The sequence below is a fragment of the Monodelphis domestica genome, chromosome X, assembly GCF_027887165.1.
Source record: "Monodelphis domestica isolate mMonDom1 chromosome X, mMonDom1.pri, whole genome shotgun sequence".
Classification (NCBI taxonomy): Eukaryota; Metazoa; Chordata; class Mammalia; order Didelphimorphia; family Didelphidae; genus Monodelphis; species Monodelphis domestica.
The window spans coordinates 21258023-21277847 of record NC_077235.1 but is presented as its reverse complement, the minus strand read 5'-3'; positions in this window follow the sequence as shown (position 1 = coordinate 21277847).

The window sequence follows — 19825 nt, the reverse complement described above, 5'->3', positions numbered from 1 at the left end:
ATGAACAGGCATAATAATAAAGTTGTGAAGGAGGAATATATTTCAAGAGACACCTGAGGATTATTGACAGGACTGTGTCCTTTGCTGCTATCTCTTACCTGGGGTAGTCATGCTTCCTTACTTAAACATTGAGTCCTTTAAGAGTAGGAATTATAAATCACAGAACCACAGTGCCATAAGGACCCCTGAGGCAACCTAGTCTGCATCTGAACAAAAATATTCAAAAAGGGGGGCTATCCAGAGTTTCCTCCAACACCTCTAGAGAGGAGGAACTCCACCCCCCCCTCACCTCCAGGGAGTTCATCACACTCTTCCAAATGGACCTCTTCAGTACTTAGGAAGGCTTTTTTTCTGATTATCAAGCTTCATATGACCTCTTTGCAGTATTCACCAATTGTTCCTGGTCCTAGACATGGGTGGGAGGGATAAGCATAACAGGGAGATGCTTATTATATCACAGATTTTAAGATTTGACCCTAGGTTCTAATTTAGCCAGATCTTTTCTGGGAGAAAGAGAAGCTTGTACCTTGTGCAAAAATGACCTTTCATTGATCTGGAAATACTCTAAAGCAAAGTTTTGACCACATCACTCCCCTGCTTAAGTTGCAGTGGCTTCCTATGAGTTGCCAGGATAAAATGCAAACTCCCTTATCTTGTATTTAAATTTCTTAATAACCTGATTACCGCCTCTCTTGTCATCCCTATTCCCCACAATTCCTTAACAAGAACTCCACGCTTAAACTGGCCATCCTGTGGCTTCCCTGGATAGCACTTGGTGGCTTCACTCCACACATTTGCCCAAACTTTTCTCCACACTCATCCCTACTTCTAATCTCTAGCTCTCTTCAAGGCCAGCTCACATGTCCCCTCTGTCCAAAACCTTTCCTGATTTCTGGCCTCGCCTCCACTCCACCCCCAAGCTACTATATCATCTCTTATTCCAATTAGTTGGCATTGCCTGTCATCCTTGAATCTATTTATTGTTTCTAATAGGAAACTGTAAGCTCTTTGAACTTCATGTCCCCTAAAATTAGCAGGTGGCCTTGCCAAGCATAGTGCCTGGCACATAGTAGACAAATAATAAATATTTACTGAATGATTCAAGTAGTAATAACTGAATAAATGCATGATGAATGGAAGAGCTTCAGTTTGACAAATTATCCACCATTTTTAAAGCAGCTTCTATAAGCCAGGCACTGTACTAAGTGCTGGGGATCCAAAAAAATTGGCACGAGAGAGTTCCTGCCCTCCAGGAGGTACCAATCTAATGGGGGAGAGAACATTCAAATTGAAAATAGATCAAGCCAGCTCTATAAAGGAGAAATAAGAAATTATTAATAGGCATGGAATAAAATATGAATGATGAGGACAACATTTATAGATCCATTAAATTTGCACAAGAGGTAGTTTATATAGAGCATCTCATCAGAGCCTCCCCCAGCCCTGTGAAGTAGGTGCAATGACTATAATTTACCCCATTTTACAGTTGAGGAAACTGAGGCTTAGAAAGCTTAAGTAGCTTGCCCAGGTTCTCAGTGCTACTAGATGCCAGAGACGGCTTTTAATCCAGCTTTTCCAGCCTCCCAAGGAAGCCCTCTATCGACTATGCCATGCTGAAACTCTAAAAAATTGTGGGATACAGATATGCACAAGTCACCCCCAAATTTTAGGGTACCAATTATTTAGTCCATCTCTTACAACTGATTTGCACAATAAAGAGAAACTGCCACTTTCTTCTCTGAACAGAAGGTTGAATTAACAGATTATAGTATATTCAAGGAAGTTGGGCTGTTAATTTATGTTTTGAATCAATTATAAGGAATAAATCACAGCTTGTGAAGCTTGGTGCTATTTTTGACCCCTATTTTATTTTCAGCAATAATGCCACCTGCTGCATTAAGGAGTGGTATTTGTCTAATGAATTATCTGTTTTATCACTCTAACATTGAGAGTGGAAGGAGATTTTGATATAAAATTTCTGTCCCCAACATGGCAACCAGTCAAAGATGCACTAAGTGTGTCCCCATGTGTCACGCTAAGGACTCTAAGCACCACTGAAAGTGTCTCATGTAGTTGTTTGCCATGTTAACTCAGAAGTGACACTGGCCCTCCAATGGATGATCTCAGCCCAAGACCAGAAAATGAAAAACAGAGAAGAAAATGGAGTAGCTTGAGTTGGAAAGGTGGAGTTCCTGTATAAGCTGGGTGTTGGTTGGAAAGACACCACGTCAGTGAGATTTTAAGGAAAAGAGTATCACTGAGTTAGTCAAACAGGAAGCTCAGGACTCCAGAACTTACAGTACCAATGATGGTGATTCTCTGCTATGGACACCTAATCAGTTCCCATGAATTGCATTGTCAACTTTACAGAAATGACTCCCAGGTTGTTCTCTCCAGCTGATTTTCTCTCTGGAGCTCCAGTCCTACATCATCATCTATCTACTGGACATTTCCATCTCAACGTGCCATAGGAATCTGATACTCTATATGCAGAAAATAGAACACACATATCCCAAACCCACTTTTCTTCCTAACATGCCCACTTCTGTTAAAGGCACCAGCATCCATCCTTCCATTTCCCTAGATTGATCACTTCAGTATCTTCACATCACTCTCATATACCCCACATATCCAGTTAGCTGTCAAATCTTGGGTTTCTGTCTCCACATGTCCTCTCTCCTCTCTCTACTTACAAAGGCACCAGTCTATTTCATTCATTCATCACCCAGCATCAGAAAAAGGACAGTTGCCTTCTAATTAGTCTCCATCTCCATTCTCTCCCCACTCCAATCCATCCTCCACCTAGACATCAAGATGACTTTCCTAAAGCAGTGGTCTGATCATGTCAGTGCCCCACCTATACTCAGCAAATTCCAGTGGCTCCCTAATACCTCTAGGATCAAATACATGCTCTTTTGAATTTAAAATTCTCCACAATTTATCCCCTTTCAAACTCATCAGTCTTTTTACACATTCTGCCCACTTTCATTGATTCTGGTCCAGATATACTAGCCTACATCTTGTTCTTCAGAGACTACATTCCATCTCTAGCCTCCATGCCTTTCTCCTGACTGTCCTGCATCTTGAGATGCTCTCTAACCTCACTCCTCCTCTTGGAGTCCTTGGTTTCCTTCAAGGCTGAGTTCCAGTGTCCCTTTCTGCAGGCAGCCTTTCCAGGGCCACAGGCTGCTACTGTTTCTTGTCTAGGATTACTCTGTATATGCTTTATATGTATCATATATGTTGCCTCCTCTGCTAGAGTATAAGTACATGGAGGACAGGCATTTGGTCTTTGTATCCACAGCACCGAGGACAGTACCTGACACACAGTCACTGCTTGTTGACTAAGCAAAATGAAAATGTACTCTCTATGACTGTTGTACAATCACACCTGGACATTGAAAAGGAGAAAATACACCCAAATGTGGGGATCAATAGCTACAATATACTCCGCAGACCGCTACCCAAGTGTCTTTTTCCACTTCCTTTTCTTATTCTTTGTTAGAGGGGATGGCCTCCTAAATGTGGGAATAGTGAGGCTATGTAAGGAGATGAAGGCAGTATAAAAACAATCACCAAGGAAAAAATATAACTCACCATCCCTGATGCTAGGTGCACTGCAGACATAGATTCAGGTGTGGGTAGAGTGACTGGCTCGCCTTTCTGTAGTCAAGGGCACAAAGTGTATGCTGACCTCGATGGCTGCAAGGTGCAGGGGGCAGAACCCATCAATTTTACAGCTAGTTGCTAGCATTAGCATTCACATTAGCATTCACACTCTGCTACTTCACACCAGCCTAGAAAGCACAGACTGGGCTCAAGGCTCCTTGTCTTTCACTAGCCTCAGAAAACAACTTAGAGAGGGCAGCTGGGTGGCTCAGTGGCTTGAGAGTCAGGCCCAGAGACAGGAGGTCCTAGGTTCAAATTTGACCTCAGACATTCCTAGCTGTGTGACCTTGGGAAAGTCACTTAACCCCATTGCCCAGCCCTTACTGCTCTTCTGCCTTAGTATTGTATCAATACTACTCAATGCAGTATTGAGTCTAAGACAGAAGGTGAGATTTTAAAAAAATTTAGAATGCCACAGAAATCTGTCTCTGCCTCTCTGGGTTAGTGTTATCTCTTGGTACCTGTGTTTTATCTGTGTGTCTGTCTATGACTGTCTCTTTCTCTTGGTATGTGTCTTGAAGTGTGTGTGTGTGTGTGTGTGTGTGTGTCTGGGACCTGTCTGTGTGTTTCTGTCTCTATGTATCTGTCGGGGCTCCTCCCCCTATTAGTGTGTCTTTGTGCTTGTATATCTGTTTCTTGACTGTTTCTATACCAATCTGTGTGTCTGTCTGTCTTTCTGTGTACCCATCTTTGTGTCCCTATGTTTATATGTGTAAAGATTAAAATTTAGGAATATGGGGAGACTGAGGCAGGTAGAAATCAGTTTCTCTCTGCAAGGAGTATTATATTTTAGAGGTTTATTAAAGGTTAAAGATTAAAGAAAATACAGAATAAGAAAAAACACGTGCCCAGGCCAGAGGCCTGGGCCAGATAACCTCACATCACAGAAGAGATGCATCTGCTCCAAAACAGAAGTCCAAAAAAGAGCCCCAAAAACCTTTGCCACCACCTTAAATCCTTCCTCAATCTCGGCCCACCTCAGAATTTCCGTGAGATTACAAAGCATTTTGGGGAAGTGGAGTAAAGGCTTGTGGGGATTGTAGTCCTGTATTCGAGTCTATTTTTTACATATGTGTCTTTGAGTGAATCTGTGTTCTGTGTGGTTCTCTCCCCATATTTATCTTTCTGCGAACCTATTTCTGTCTCTGTTGCTCTATGTCTTTCTTTTAGCATGTGTGTGGATCTATATCTTGTCTTTGTTTATGTCGCCATCTGTATGTCTAACTATCTATGTACTTGTTTTTGGCTCTATCTCTGTGTTAGCATATTATTTTTGTGTTTGGGTGTGTGGATATGTGCCTTGTCTGTGTGTTTATGTCTTCATCTGTAGTCTGTATTTGTGTACCTGTCTCTGTGTTTCCAAAAGAGGCATTCAAAAGAAAAATAATTGGCTTTTAGCCATCCATTTCCTTCACCCTAAGGTGTCACTCCATTTTCCCTCCCCAATCACTCTAGAATTTTGGCTTCAACAAGTTTTTTCTACCCCCCCTTTTCTTAGATTTGGACAGAACGCTTGGTGTTAAGGATCTAGAGCATGGGAGAGGATTTCTAGGCTCACCATGTCTTTTTTCAGCTGGTCTTCTTTTACCTCCTATTGAATCATTCTGGTGAGAAATGTATTAGCTTGATATAATGTGCTTTATACCCGATTTTGTTTATGTTAACTAGGTCTTTTTTAACCTTGCCTAGTCCAATTTGCCCCCAGAACATTTCTGGCCTCTGCAACTGGTGGTCTTAATGTGAAAAGCAAATGAACAAAAGAAACAAAAATCTTGCAGGAACCCAGGTAAGGTATTTAAAGATAATTCAGTTTTTAAAAAGCTGTTCAGATTTACCCTTTCATCTCAAAGGAAAGATCCATTACAGAGGTTTGTCTGAGGTGAACATATCTGAATTTTAGCCTCAGAAAATAACACCCCCCCACTAGCTTCCTCCTGGGTCTCATCTTACTACATCCACTAGCTCTCTGATATCACTCTCCAAGAACCAATCACAATCCTTCAATTAGTCTGGTACCACCCAGGGGGGCAGTGCCTGTGGGATCAATTTCCTGGTTGCTGATTGACCCAAATTCAAAACAAAAGGGAGAGTTGGTGAAATGAGAACTCTAAAATCACTATTTTAAAAGTCTCTATAGTTTCTAGACATGCACAGAAGTTCCTTTTTAACTTGTCATTAATGAAACTGCCTTTTCTTCTCCCTTGCTTTCTGCCATCTTGACTAAGAATGGATGAGTCCCTCTATGGTGGCTGACCATAAGGCTACTCAGTTTCTTCCTCCAACTAAACATTCTGCCAGGTATTAGGGGTAAAATTGGATTAGGTTTGGCATAAAGATTTTATAAATTGAGTGGCAGAAGAGAACCTTGTTAAACAGTTTCAAGCCCAGTTTGGAGTTTTAGAGCCAAAGCCTCTGTTGGAATTCTGAGAATTCTTGGGGCTTTGAGTTTTTAACTGACACTCTGAGTTCTCTTTGGGATCTGAGTTTGGTCCCAGAAGCAGCGTATTCCTGAGCTCCCTGGCATTTCCCTGTAAAACATTTTGGGAATACCAGAGTGGCAGTTTGGGAAGAGTGAGCTGACTGGCAGTTTGGCAGTGGCTGAAGAGTAAAAACTGACAAGAGAGAAAAAAAGAGATTTTTTCTCTGATCTCTGTGAGAAGGCAGAGAGAGGACAGGCTCTGGCCTATTCAGGCCATTCCTGCTTCAACCAGAATCAACTTTTAGCTAGGCTGGCAATATAACATTTACTGAAAAACATCTTGAGGCAGTATTCTTAAAATTATATATAATTTCAAATAAGGATTTTGGACATAGGCTTAGTTTAGATAGATATTGGGGATAAGTTAGAATAAGAAGATAGCATAGGTTTGGGGAAACCCAAACAGAAGGTTCTGTGAGGGCCTAAAAGTGGAAATTGGGATCTAGTTAGAACCACCCCTTAGTTTTTAGGATTTCCTATTTTATCTTGTCAACATGGAATCCCAAACTTGTTGCCTAGTGGGATCTGATGAACCCCAAGTTTTAGGACTAGCTTATAGGTTGGAGACCCCCAAAGTTTGTACTTGTTCCCTGTTCCCATGGGAATCCACCCTGAAGGGAATCCCAGGCTAGTGGTTTCAGACTGAGTGGGGGACCCTCAGGTGAATGACAATTCTAGTTGGGTGGGACTAAACATATACTAAGGACCCTCTTTATCTTAGGTAGTCTCCCCTATTGTATCAGAGATACTTTCCCAAGAAGACCCACACCTGGGCAGGAACCATCTTTAGTATCCATTGTAGGTAGCCCCTTCTCTTACACCCCAGCCTCTAGCCATGATTCCTTTCCCAAGCTGGATTGTATTCTGTCAGTGTAGTTTGAACACTCCCATTTTCTTTGTAGCTATAGTGATGTCAATCATCTTTCCCTGCCCCTGGACTCCCCAAATGGTATATAGTTTCCCCAAATTCTTTTGTTCCCTGGAGTCCATCTAACGTGGTGGCACTCCCAGGGGCCAGTGTCCAGAGTGGACAGAGTCCAATCCTCAGATTCTGTGCAGTTGTGTGTGGCACACAGCTCTGTGTTGAGGCCTGCTAGTGCTGAATCCCTTTTGCCCTTGATTAAAGAGTGATTTTGACTATTTTATAGTTCTGTGCTTTTTTCCAGTCAACATTTTGGAGGTCCCACCGAGATCAGAATTCCCAGCTGCCTGAGCCCCCCTGGAGCCAAGGCCCTTTAAGTAGAGAATTTAGAAAGGACAGAGCTAGTCCCCATGACATGGGCACTGTACCCCAGAAACCCAGACCAATTATTATCAGGGAAACTCCCTTGCTTTGCCTCCTCCTGAATCTTAAACTAGAAACACCCAATGACCTCACCTAGGGTCCTGAGATGTTTATCCTCTTTTGTCCTCTAGATTTAAGATGGACAAAGAGATGAATCTTTGCCTCCAGGCAGACCCCAGTCAGATGACCACCTCACCCCACCAAATGATTGAGGGACTAACACTCTATAGGTCCCATCCACACCATGACATAGTATCTGTTGTAAAAAGTATAAAATCCCCAGAACTGATGTCGTCTGGGGGACAGCCTCTCCATCCATGCTGTCCCCATGGAGGAAAAGCCTTTCCTTTCATGCTGTCCTCCCATGGAACTGCTCCCCATCTTGCTGTTCCACCTTGCTATCCTCTTGGCCATTCTCAACATTACTTTCTAAATTACTAAATTTCTCTTTTTGTTTTTAAGCTAAGTTTTGGAGTCTTGCATTCTTGCAAAAGGTGTCCTTCCTGAACCCCAAAGGTATCCTTCCCACTCATAACATTTTGGCACCCACATCGACCCCCATAACACCCAGACTGAGTTGAAGGAGGAAAGTTGAAAATAGGAGCATTGTACCTTGTTAAGAGGATGGAAAGGAACATCTGTTCATTGGAGAAGATGCAGCAAAGATTCCAGAGTGCTGGGTTGTCTCAAAGTCGAATCAGAAGACGATAGGAAAGAAATGATGGAGCCTAGAAAGAATTGGTAGTAAGAAAGATAATCTTAGCATGGCGAGAGAGATTTGCAATCTATAGGTGAATTCTATGGGAGGATCGTGGGGAAAAGAAATGCTATGGAGGAAAATTGGTTATTGATAATCACAAGGAAGAGCTAAGTTTCTGTCAAGTTCTACAGCTGACTGCTGATCATTACCAATTTACACATGGCATTAATATTTACGGGAGCTTTTCTCCCTCATTTTAATCATTCCCCCTTTCTGTAATGTATAATGAAGGAAGCCTCAGGAGGGCAAGGCATAGAATATGGAAATTGTGGAGGCAGATAGAAATGTTTAGCCATTATGAATGAGTAAGCAAATTCAAAGGGGTACCTTTTCTTAAAAGGAAGAGTTTAGTCATAAGGAAAACCTGGCAAAATATCAGTGCCCAAAAGGGGGGAATCCTTGCACATAAATAATAGATTCTAAGCAGCATTTTTAATATACAAGGTTCAGATAGAACACCAAGTTGCTCTCCAGTACCAGTACCAGTAAAGTTTATACATTTTGGAGCTTCAAGGAAGGAAACAATGAGATTAGAGAAAACCTTTGTGCCTAGGAATACTAATGAAATCACCTATAGACTAGGCCTAAATTAAATGGTAAATGAGCCCTCATTGCCAAGGAACAAATACTCAGGAAAATGAAATGTGTACCCAAAGCTAATTTAAGGCTACAACTCAGTCAAATCAGGAGAATTATTTTAACAAAATTTTTTATCTACAGACTTTACATTAGCTGACTCAGTTGCAACATTATTTTTTCTCATACTAGGTAATAGTTAATAGAAGTAAAAAGCCTAAGCTATTTAAGCATGGTTAGGGTTGTTAAATAGTTAAAGGTGAATGAAAACAGTTGCAAAATGGGCAGTATGGGAGGTGTGGGAGAGATTTTAAAATTAAAGAAATTTAGAAGCAGTTTTTTAATTTTGAGAAGCTTTGGAGCTAATTTCAATTTTGAAACTTTTAAATTTGAATTTTACTTAATGCTGAATGATATTTTAATTTTTGGCCACAAACAGGAGGTAGGGCCACTTCCAGATTTAAAAGTCTTAAATAACCTGTGGTATGGATTTTATTTTTGCCTTTATACTTCTATAGTTTGGAGTGTTGCAATCTTTCTGATTAAGCTTGTAGCTTATATAATTTTATAATTGGTATAGAATAGACATTAATAGAATTAATATGGGATGGCAGATTAAGGTTAGCAGTGTGAATAATCTTTATAGTGAGAAAGTATATTGGGAATTGATCAAGACCTGTTAAAGAAAATGTTTATGGGATTTCTCTTTCTCTTGCAGTAGCAGTGAAGCTGTCTGGTACAAAAGGAGTCTGCAGGAGGACAGAGAGGAGGCTGAAGGCATCATATCAGGACCCACAAGATTTGAAAGACTTAAGACTTTGGGGAAATGGGGTCCTGTTTTGATTGTTAGTTTTGCCAAAGGTAGACTGCCTGCCTTTCTGGCTCAAATGTCAGCATGCTGGTGGCTTCGGGGAGTGCCCCTAAATGACAATTGCCTGTTGCTGTACCTCAAAGCTTTCTCACATTAGTGATGAGAGTCCAACCCCATATAGCATTTCCCATTTGTCCTGTTTATTTGGTCAGCGATGTCCAGTCTTGACCAAAAGGGGGGGTATCAACATGGAATCTAGAAACCCCAAACTTATAGCCTAGTGGGATCTGGTGTACCCTGGGTTTCAAGATTAGTTTATAGGTTTGAGACCCCAAAGTTTGTACTTGTTCCCTGTTCCCATGGAAATTCACCCTGAAGGTATTCCCAAGCTGGACTGTATCCTGTCAGTGTAGTTTGAACACTCCCATTTTCTTTGTAGCTATAGTGATGTCAACCATCTTTCCCTGTCCCTGAACTCCCCAAATGGTATAGAGGTTCCCCAAGTTCTTTGTTCCTTGGAGTCGTCATCTAGCATGGTGGCACTCCCAGGGGTCAGTGACCAGAGCGGCCAGAGTTCAATCCTCGGACTCTGTGCAGTCGTGTGTTCTGTGTCGAGGCCTCCTATTGCATTGAACCCCTTTCCCTTGATTAAAGAGTGATTTTGACTATTTAATAGTTCTGTGTTTTTTCCCAGTCAACACTTTCAACTCTAAACCTTTATAAGCTTTAATAAATTAGGAGTAATTTTTTCATCTATCTTCTAAGTTATCCATTGCACTGGCCTACAAACTAGGCCCAACACTGTCACAATGGCCCTTAGCTAAAGTAGTTGGCAATCACATTACAACAACAAGAACAAAGAAGATACAGTGTCACAAATTTATCTTAACACAGCCATAAAGTGGCTCCTCAGTCTGCCTTCCTCATGACTCCAGGCCCATACTGCTGGACATCCTATTTTTGCCATGAATGCTTACCATTCTAGAAAGCTCTGAACAATCCCTGTTGCACCCTCATTCACAATAATATGTCCTGAGAACGTCTGTGTTGTAAACAATATACAATATACAAATAGTAGTAGTAGTAATAGTAGTGGTAGTCTCTCGGTGATCGAGAATGACTATTGTCTTTGTGCAGTTTCATCTATTGTGTACCCTCATGTGGCTTTGGAGTCCAAAGGCTGAGGCGCAGAGTTTGTGGCACATGGGGCATGGGACACCAGTTGTAAAAAAACCAAATAAATAATATACAAAAAAAATACAAAATATACAAAAAATATACAAAAAACAAAACAAAAAAAAATAACCTGATCAAGACCTTATGTTTGTATCACCGTCACAATTCTATTCTAGAGCTATTTTATAACAGTGATGAACACCCATCGTGTTCAGAAGGCCACAGAGTTAGATGGGCAGTCCACTGACTTAGTCCTCAAGTGTGCAACTCATGAAGAGACCTTACAAATGGACAATGAGCTGACTCAGAGATGATGAGAATGGTGGGGTCCTATTTGCTCTTTGGGAAATAATAGTGTTTTCAACTATCTCAAGCTGTCTTCTTCTCTCTCACACTCTCTCTCTCTCTCTCTCTCTATTTTGTAGCAATAGTATTTAACATTATTTCTGAGTTTAACACCCAAGGAAAAAGGCACTCTCATATGACAACAGAAGAACAGAATTATACAGGAAACTCAGACTCTCTGTTAAGTATGGCTTGCTTTTCTTTTAAGTACATTACAGATTCAACATGTAACTTTCCAAATTGTCATGTTTGTCTGTAATGCCTACTATTCTTCCATTGATGTCACAAAACTATAAATGATAGATCATCATGATCCCAGAGGCAGAAGTTCTTAGCCTATGAGTGTATGGATAGATTTCAGAGTCCATGAATATGGATGGGAAAAACAATTATATACTTTTTTTCACTAAGTCCTCTAAATGAAATTTAGAATTTCCTTCAATTATGAATGTAGCTACATAATCCATTGGTTTCACCAGATGCTTAAAAAGGTCTATGATATATGTCAGAAAAGCCCCATTTGAGAAAGGCAAAAGGTAAGCGACCCAATGGTGAGCTGTCAGGTGGATATCCATAGCCTGCATCCTATAGTCAGTACAATGACTTGCTCTCAAAAAATGTCCTACGGTAAAGCATGCAGGAAATGTTCCTTCAGAAAAGGAGGTAGGCCACAGTCCAATTAAGAGTGATGAATAACAGGGAGACAGCCTGAGCATTGTACAAGCATCCGAGAACATTAGAAGATATTGGCAAAGGATTCTAGAGCACTAGGATGACTCTCTATGGTAGATTTATGGGAAAATGGAAATACTTGTGATACTTCTGATTGGAGGGAGTCTCCACAACAATCAGAGCACTGATCATTAGCTAAGCCTAATTCTGAGGCTTATCTTTACAATGTGAGGTAAATATCATTTTACAGATAAGAAAAATACCCAGTGAGGTAGATTACTTGTCCAAGTTTCTCTAGCAAACTCCTGCCCCAGACTAGAACCCAGTTCTCCTGATTCCTTCCCTAGTGTTTTCTATTTACAATTAATCACTTTTATTCTAGACATTGATCATGTGGTAAAAAAAAAAAACTTAAAAAAAACCCAACAACCTTTCATGAATTTCCTTCCAGTATAGTTTATTTACTTGGTTCAGATTTATGATTACCGTGTGCAGTCAGTGTCAGCAAGCATTCCAAAACTTTCCACCTTAGGGAGCTGCCTAGGATCCTGAGATGTTAAGACAATTAATCATATGCTCAAGGCAAGGTTTGAACCCAGATCTCTATTTACTACATAACACTGCCTTTCTATTCTTTTAATAGATGTGGGGAAAGTTGGTTTTGTCAGAATCTTCACAAAAGCTAATTCAATTCAAATGAATAAGCATTATTTATTAAGGGCCTCCTCTATAGTGTCCAGTGCTGGGGATGCAAAGACCAACAAAGAAATGGCTTTTGCCTTCTAGAAGCTTCCAATTTGGGAAGGGGGAAGCATTTGTGGTAGGGACAACTTGTGTACATATAAGTAAACACAGTGTGCATACAGAGTAGATGCAGAATAATGGCGGAGAGTGAGGCATGATCAAAAAGGTTAGCTAAGTGAATGGGGGAAGCCTTGCAGAATGTGACACATGAGCTAGGCCTGAAAGGCAGCTAATAATTACAGGAATTGAGGCAGCTAGGTGATACAGTAGATAGAGTGCTCTGAGCCTAGAGCCAGGAAGGCTCATCCTCCCAAGTTCATATTTGCCCTCAGACACTCACTAATTGTGTAACCCCGAACAAGTCATTTAAACTTGTTTGCCTCAGTTCCTCAAGTAAAATGAGCCGGAGAGGAAAGGCCAAACCACACAAGTATGTCTACCAGGAAAACCCCAAATTGGGTCACAGAAAGTCAAACACGACTGAACAACAACAATTACAGGAATTAGAAAGGAGAAGGAAAGTACTCAAGGAAGAAAGCATGGATGGGGGATGAAATGTCTCATATGAAGAAAAACAAAGAGACCGTTTTTTTTTTCTAGAATTATGAATGCACAAGGAAAGCAACCAACTGGAAAAGAGAGGCTAGAGACAGACTGGGAAGAGCTTCCAGTGCCAAATAGTACGTGTTGTATCTTATTCTGGGAGTTAGAGAAAGCCAGTGAAGTTTTGGGCATGGTTCAAACTGTAGGTTTAAGTGATCAATTTGGCATCTTGGAAAGTGATGAACATAATTCTTCTTAACTATCAGTAAAATCATATTTAAAGAAACAACAGAATCCTCTATCTGAAAAGTCAACTAGAATTTCTGGACAAGGGCATCAAACAGGTGATGGTATTTTTCTTTCTCCAATATGTTGATTGCCTTATTCTCTGTATCAACTGAACAACAGATTGGCAATGAAAAAACCATCCCATTAAATCTTAGCTAACTTATATTGTCAAAAAATGTATCTTTCCCTTTGCATAACTATAAGCATAATCAGCATTGTAATTTTCATGTTCCCATTTTGTCACTTTGATTGATCCGATATGTTGAAGTGTAGGGAATTCAGTAATCAGAACAGCACTTTGGTGATATACTTCTATCACCAAAAACAACAGGGAAAGACTGCTAGAGGAATGTTAAGCAGGACAAATAACATAAACTAGAATTATCGTTTTCATCCCCATGACAAATAATAAGATCAAAGGTCATAAATGGAGACATGAAAATTAAATAATACACATTCAGGCAAGCAAAGTTAGAAAGCACTTTTCCAATTTAGAAACTATGAACAAGAGTAATGACCTATGGTAAGTCTCATTTATTATTGGCAGTGGTTGTTTTCTTTCTTCCTCCTCTTTCATTTATTTACTTATTCATTCATTCATTCATTCATTCATTTGCAGTTCAGTAAACAAAAGCTTGTTGGCATTTCAGGATAAGAGAAGATTAGAGAATAGATCAAGAAAACAGAAACAAAAAATGAAATTAGCTAAGAACATTAAATTATCTTTTCTTCCTCCTTGAAGCACAAGTCAATTAGCTGTGATTGAATTAAAGATCACAGTTCATTGTGTTAAGACCAAAAGGAACTTCTTACCTAATAAGAATTCTGTCATGAATGCCCTCAGAATCAGAATTTATATGCTACATACAACTTAACTGATTTCCATTTATTTCAACAAATATTGACTAGTGCTAGGTGCTGGGAACACAAAATCAAAAATGAAATAGTTCCTGCCTTCAAGGAGTCTCCATCCTACCAGAGGGTTATAACATGTAGATAAGCAAATAAATACATAGTATATACAAAGTAAGACAAATTGATTTCAAGAAGATGTGAATGCTAACGACAAGGAGGATAAAAGTAGGGAGGAGAGTAGGACAGAAGAGGGTACCTGAGTTGTGCTTTGGAAAAAACTAGAGACTTTTTTGAGTGGAGGTGAGGTGGGATGGCATTCCAGTCAAGGGAGCTTTTCTACATGAAGGGGACTTTGGCATATTAGGCACTTTGTTTCCTGGATTTCTCTCGAGTTAATATTTGAAGTATGCATCTTCTCTTAGAGTCTTGAGAACAGAATGTCATTTTTGGAAAGAAGCAATATTTTTGGACCCTTCACTCCCAGGACACTGGGTCTCTAAATAAAAATCAGGCCAAATAAAGCAGAGGTATCTTTAATATATATGTATATATATTATATGTATATATATATATTTGATATGAGAGCACTGAAAGTATATGAGCTAAAGTTGAAAGCAAAAGAATGTTTGCCCAGAAATGCTTTTCAAAGTAGCAAGTAGGGTACACTGATCACAGAAAAGTAGATGCTGGCTTTGAAGCCAGGACAGCTAGTGCCATTTCTAGCTCTGAGGTTGCCCGGCAGTGATAACTACTCACATCTGTGCTGGGCAAACTTCTTGAAAGCTTGAGAACTTTTACAAGACTTTCAAGACAGTGTGCTGGGAAAAAATATCCCCAAGCAATAGTGGCCCAATTATTTCAGTTACATGAATGACCCCATCAGATCAACCTCGCATGAGAGAAGACAGGGGTTAGGGAGTAAGAGGATGAGGACATGATAGCTATCATCAACCACCTGAAAGGATATAATTGGAAGAAGACGAATTAGACAGTTCTATTTGGCCCCAGAGGGCAGAACTAGGAGCAATGAGTACAACTTCCAAACATGCAAATTAAGACTTGATGGCAGGAAAAACTTCCTAACAATTTAAATATTCCTGAAGTAGAACTCTGGAGCTAGTAGTTTCCATCTAAGCAGAAGTCTTTAAGCCAAGACTGAGTGGACCATATGTTAGGGATATTGTTAGAAAAACAACCCATAGGACAACAAAAAAGTAGATAAAAGGACAACAGCAAAACTATTGTCACCAAATGTTGAAAAATTATAATGATAAGGTTTGGGTCATAATAATAACAAATAATAATAATAGCTAGCATGTATATGATACATTAAGATTTGCAAGTGTTTGATATGTATTACTGCATTTTATCTTCACAACACACCTGAGAGTTTAGTGCTTTTATTATTTCTATTTTTTAGATGAGGAAACTGAGACACAGAGGATAAGTGACTTGTCCAGGGTTATACAGTTAGAAAATGTCAGTGACCAGATAGTAATTTAGTTCTACCTGACTCCAGGTACAGAGCAGTAACCATTGTGTTCCTTCTCCAGCTTTGTAGAAGTGAGGAATTATGGGTATAAAATACCACATATTTCATCCGACTATTGAAATATTGGTAAATTTCCTTGATAATGTTTGACTTTTTTTTCTTTGTTATAATGAATAGTTCTTTAGAAAGGAGAGAAGAAAAATAGGAAGGAAGGAAGGAAGGAAGGAAGGAAGGAAGGAAGGAAGGAAGGAAGGAAGGAAGGAAGGAAGGAAGGAAGGAAGGAAGGAAGGAAGGAAGGAAGGAAGGAAGGAAGGAAGGAAGGAAGGAAGGAAGGAAGGAAGGAAGGAAAGAAGGAAGGAAGGAAGGAAGGAAGGAAGGAGGGAAGGAGGGAAGGAGGGAAAGAAGGAAGGAAGGAAGGAAGGCAGGAAGGCAGGAAGGCAGGAAGGCAGGCAGGAAGGAAGGAAGGAAGGAAGGAAGGAAGGAAGGAGGGAAGGAGGGAAGGAGGGAAAGAAGGAAGGAAGGAAGGAAGGAAGGAAGGCAGGAAGGAAGGAGGGAAGGAGGGAAGTAGGGAAGGAAGGGAGCAAGGAAAGGAGGGAGTTTGGGAGGGAGGTTGGGAGGGAGGGAGGGAAGGAGGGAGGGAATTCTTATTCCCTTACTTGTTTCTTTTCTAACATATTAGTCATGTTAGATAGGTCCAGAGAATCAGTCCTTTGTCCTTGAGCAATTGTGGCAAATATAATTAAAGGAGTCATCTTCACATATCTCCAGTTTTGTAATAAAATGACTCTTCTATAACAATTTGAATAATTCTCTTAACTCCAATACAATTTCTCCCCTCCCTCCCCACCATTCTCTCTCTATATATATACATACATATATGTATATCTAAAATACCTTTATGCTATTTTAATTCTCTTTCATGTCCTAATGCTGTTTTAAATAGGATATTATTGCCTGAAAAACTGTTGTTTTATCAATGGGGAAGGTGGGGACTGAATTTTGTGCACCGAATTTATTTACTTTTCTTTTTAAAAATTTCCCCCCAATTTTTTCTTAGATTTTAAAATAGTCTCCTCAGTCATTTGTCTTCAGATACTATATCCTTTCATCACTAAAGATGTCTGATAAGCTCAAAAATACATATAAATATGTATAATAGCACAGAAACACACATCATCATCATCATTATAATCATGAAATATTTTCCAAATGTGTGGTCTTGTTACTTGGGAGTCATACAGGTAGTTTTTCATAAAAGTGACTTGATAATAAGTACCAATTACTGCTTGTATTCACAAAAGCTGACTTCTCTCAATCCTCTTTCTTCTCCTTTCCCCCCTTTCTCCCTGCTCCCTGTCGCTCTCTCCTCTCACTTTTCTAATTGCATCTAAATGCTTCAGAAATCTTCATAGAAGGTATATTTTTGTGCATTTCTCTCTTGTTATGTGTGCTTGCCACATTTCTATAGAAAAAGCAGGATTAACCAGTGATGGAAGCAAAAGCAATAAGTCTCATTTTCCCCTCCCAATTGTAGATTCCTGTAAATCACTGGCTTTGCTGGATTTCCTTCATCTTCTGCTCCGGTGGTGGCTGTTTGTGACATTAAGCCAGCTCATTACGGTTTCTTTAGGTATGTGCTTTGCAAATGGAGTTACATGACGTCTGTCTGAATAGAAGGATATCTAGGATCGCTGAGAAATGTTCAGCCAGTGTTAGGGTCAAATTATTAAAATACTTATTCATATCTGCCAATATTTTTGCTGGCTTACCACCTTCTTAGGCATTCCTCTACTTAAAAGACACACAATAATGCCTCATTTGGTGGCACAACAGACAGAAACCTAGAACCAAATACTATATATTATGTTTTTCGTTCCAATTTTTCCTTCCAATTTTTATACAATCAAAGAGTGTTTGGGAAGGGGGGGAATTTTGTACTTAGCTTTAGACAATCACCTGGAAGCTCAATCAGACTTGGATGGCTGTTCCAGCTTTGCACATTAGCCATCATTCTCATGGCTCTCTGCTCCATCTCTTCAACCCTTTTGTCACTGATTGCTGCAACTGACACCTGGAAGCATTCTTCCCTTCTCTCCTCTCTCATTCCTCATTGTTGGATTCATTTCTCTGTTTTTTCCCTGAGGGAAGACATATATCATTTTAGCACCTTTATTTTTATTTCTGACAAAGAAGAAACTATGACAAGCAGTGGGCAGTAGAGGAAAGGGATGCCCAGAAGCAGCAGGTTGAATGGCAAATGAATAAACTATTTCATGTGTCAATGGCAAAAGTCTTAAAAGCTAATTAAGAGCATGAAACTCATAGGACCATAAAGAACTCAATTTAGATCTTGGTCTTTCCCAGTAAAATGAAGGAAAGAATATTTTTAAGATACTTAGAAGACTAATAGATAGCTTCCTGCAGGAAATTAAACAATAATCCACATATATACAAATAACTTGATATCAGGTGAAATTCCAATGGTTTCTGATCAAGGCCTCTCTTCCCCAAGTTTTCCTTATTGGTCATTTCTACTATTTTCACTGAAGGGTTTAGAGGGTTACTCTTAAAGCAATGGTTGGGGGAACAAATGCTTGGCCCCTTCATTCCCTCATACTTCCCACTTCTTAGTTCTACATCCTGAAGAAATGACCCCAGTGGCAAGAACCAGCATCTAGACTGCCCTAGACTCTTCCTGTTTTGGATTTCCATTTGCTAACTGTTCTTGGGGCCAGTGAGGCATTCTACCATCCAGAGTGGGTCAAGGCAATGGAAGAATTCCATTTGTACTCAAGAGAACTGACAACCAGGATATTCTTCCTGGGATATGGAAAAATCCCTTTGCCTTTCATTTTAGGTAACCCAAGGTTGGGATCGCTCCAAATGAATATTTATAAGAAAGCTAATAGAAAAGAAAACATTTTGTAAAAAGAAGCATAGGAAAAACGTTTCTATAGAATAAATATTCTTTCCTTTACCTTAGCTCTTTTGTTCAAGAAACTCAGTAGCTCTTGCTTGCCTCTAAGATGAATTTAAAAATAAAAACCAAAAAACCTCCCCTGTTTGGCATTTAAAATGTTTTGTAATCTGACCTCAACATAGTCTTTTAGGTTAATTTCAAATTATTCTTTCTAACACTCATCCTTCACCCAAACCAGCTTGCTTGCTATTTTCTATATATGACATTCCATTTCCTACCTCTATGGCTTTGTACAAGCAGCCTCCATGCCTAGAATATTTAATAAATATTTGAATGAAAGTTAGTGGCAGAGCTTGTACATAATAATTATTATATCCAGTTCTGTAAACCCCTCTCCCATAGGGCCTCATAGTACAACACTGTATCTAATACCTATATAAAAGGGTGGTAGGTGAATCTTCCTTCTTTGGAAGCAGAGGACAATCTATAATTTACAGTGTTAAGATAGCTAGCTGCAGCTCTAACAAGTTAATTGACTTCCCCTAGGTTATAACCTTGTAATTATCAAAGACCATATTGAACCCATTATTTAATACTGTCTTCAGAATTATAATTCTATAGTTTATGTTCATTCTATCTGTCCATTAAAGGCCAATTCTGTTAAGGGTAAAAATTAGGGTTGTTGACTGAATCTATTATTTTAGTGGTCGCCAGGGCCTCTTTGGAGGATAGTGCTTTTAGGAGGTCAAGGAAAGGAGGAATCAGCCTAACCACTTACCAAGGTCGCTCAAGGAAGACACCTAACCTAAACCACGCTACAGAACCAAAACCCTCAAGCACACCAAAACGCCACCCAGAGCTCCCAACGTCCCTGAGCAAGTTCCAAACACCACAGAGAGAGCCCAACCTTGCCAAGAGAGAGCCAGAGAGAGGAAGTGATGCAAAATAAATAGGCAGTTCTTTATATCACTTCCTGTGTCTCACATGTACCAATGGTAGCTTAAGCTTGGCTTAGGACAGCCTAGGGGGTCTGTCAGTTGTTTCTGATTTGTCACTTGCTAGCACATGTTGGTTATAGCCCATCCTCCTCACAGTTAATCTTTAAGTGGGCGTGTATACATTCCTGGTTGCTAGAATTCTAAAGACTAAGCAGGGTGGAGTAAAATCTAAAATTAACAACTCCAAAACTTCCTCCTACATGAAAACTTCC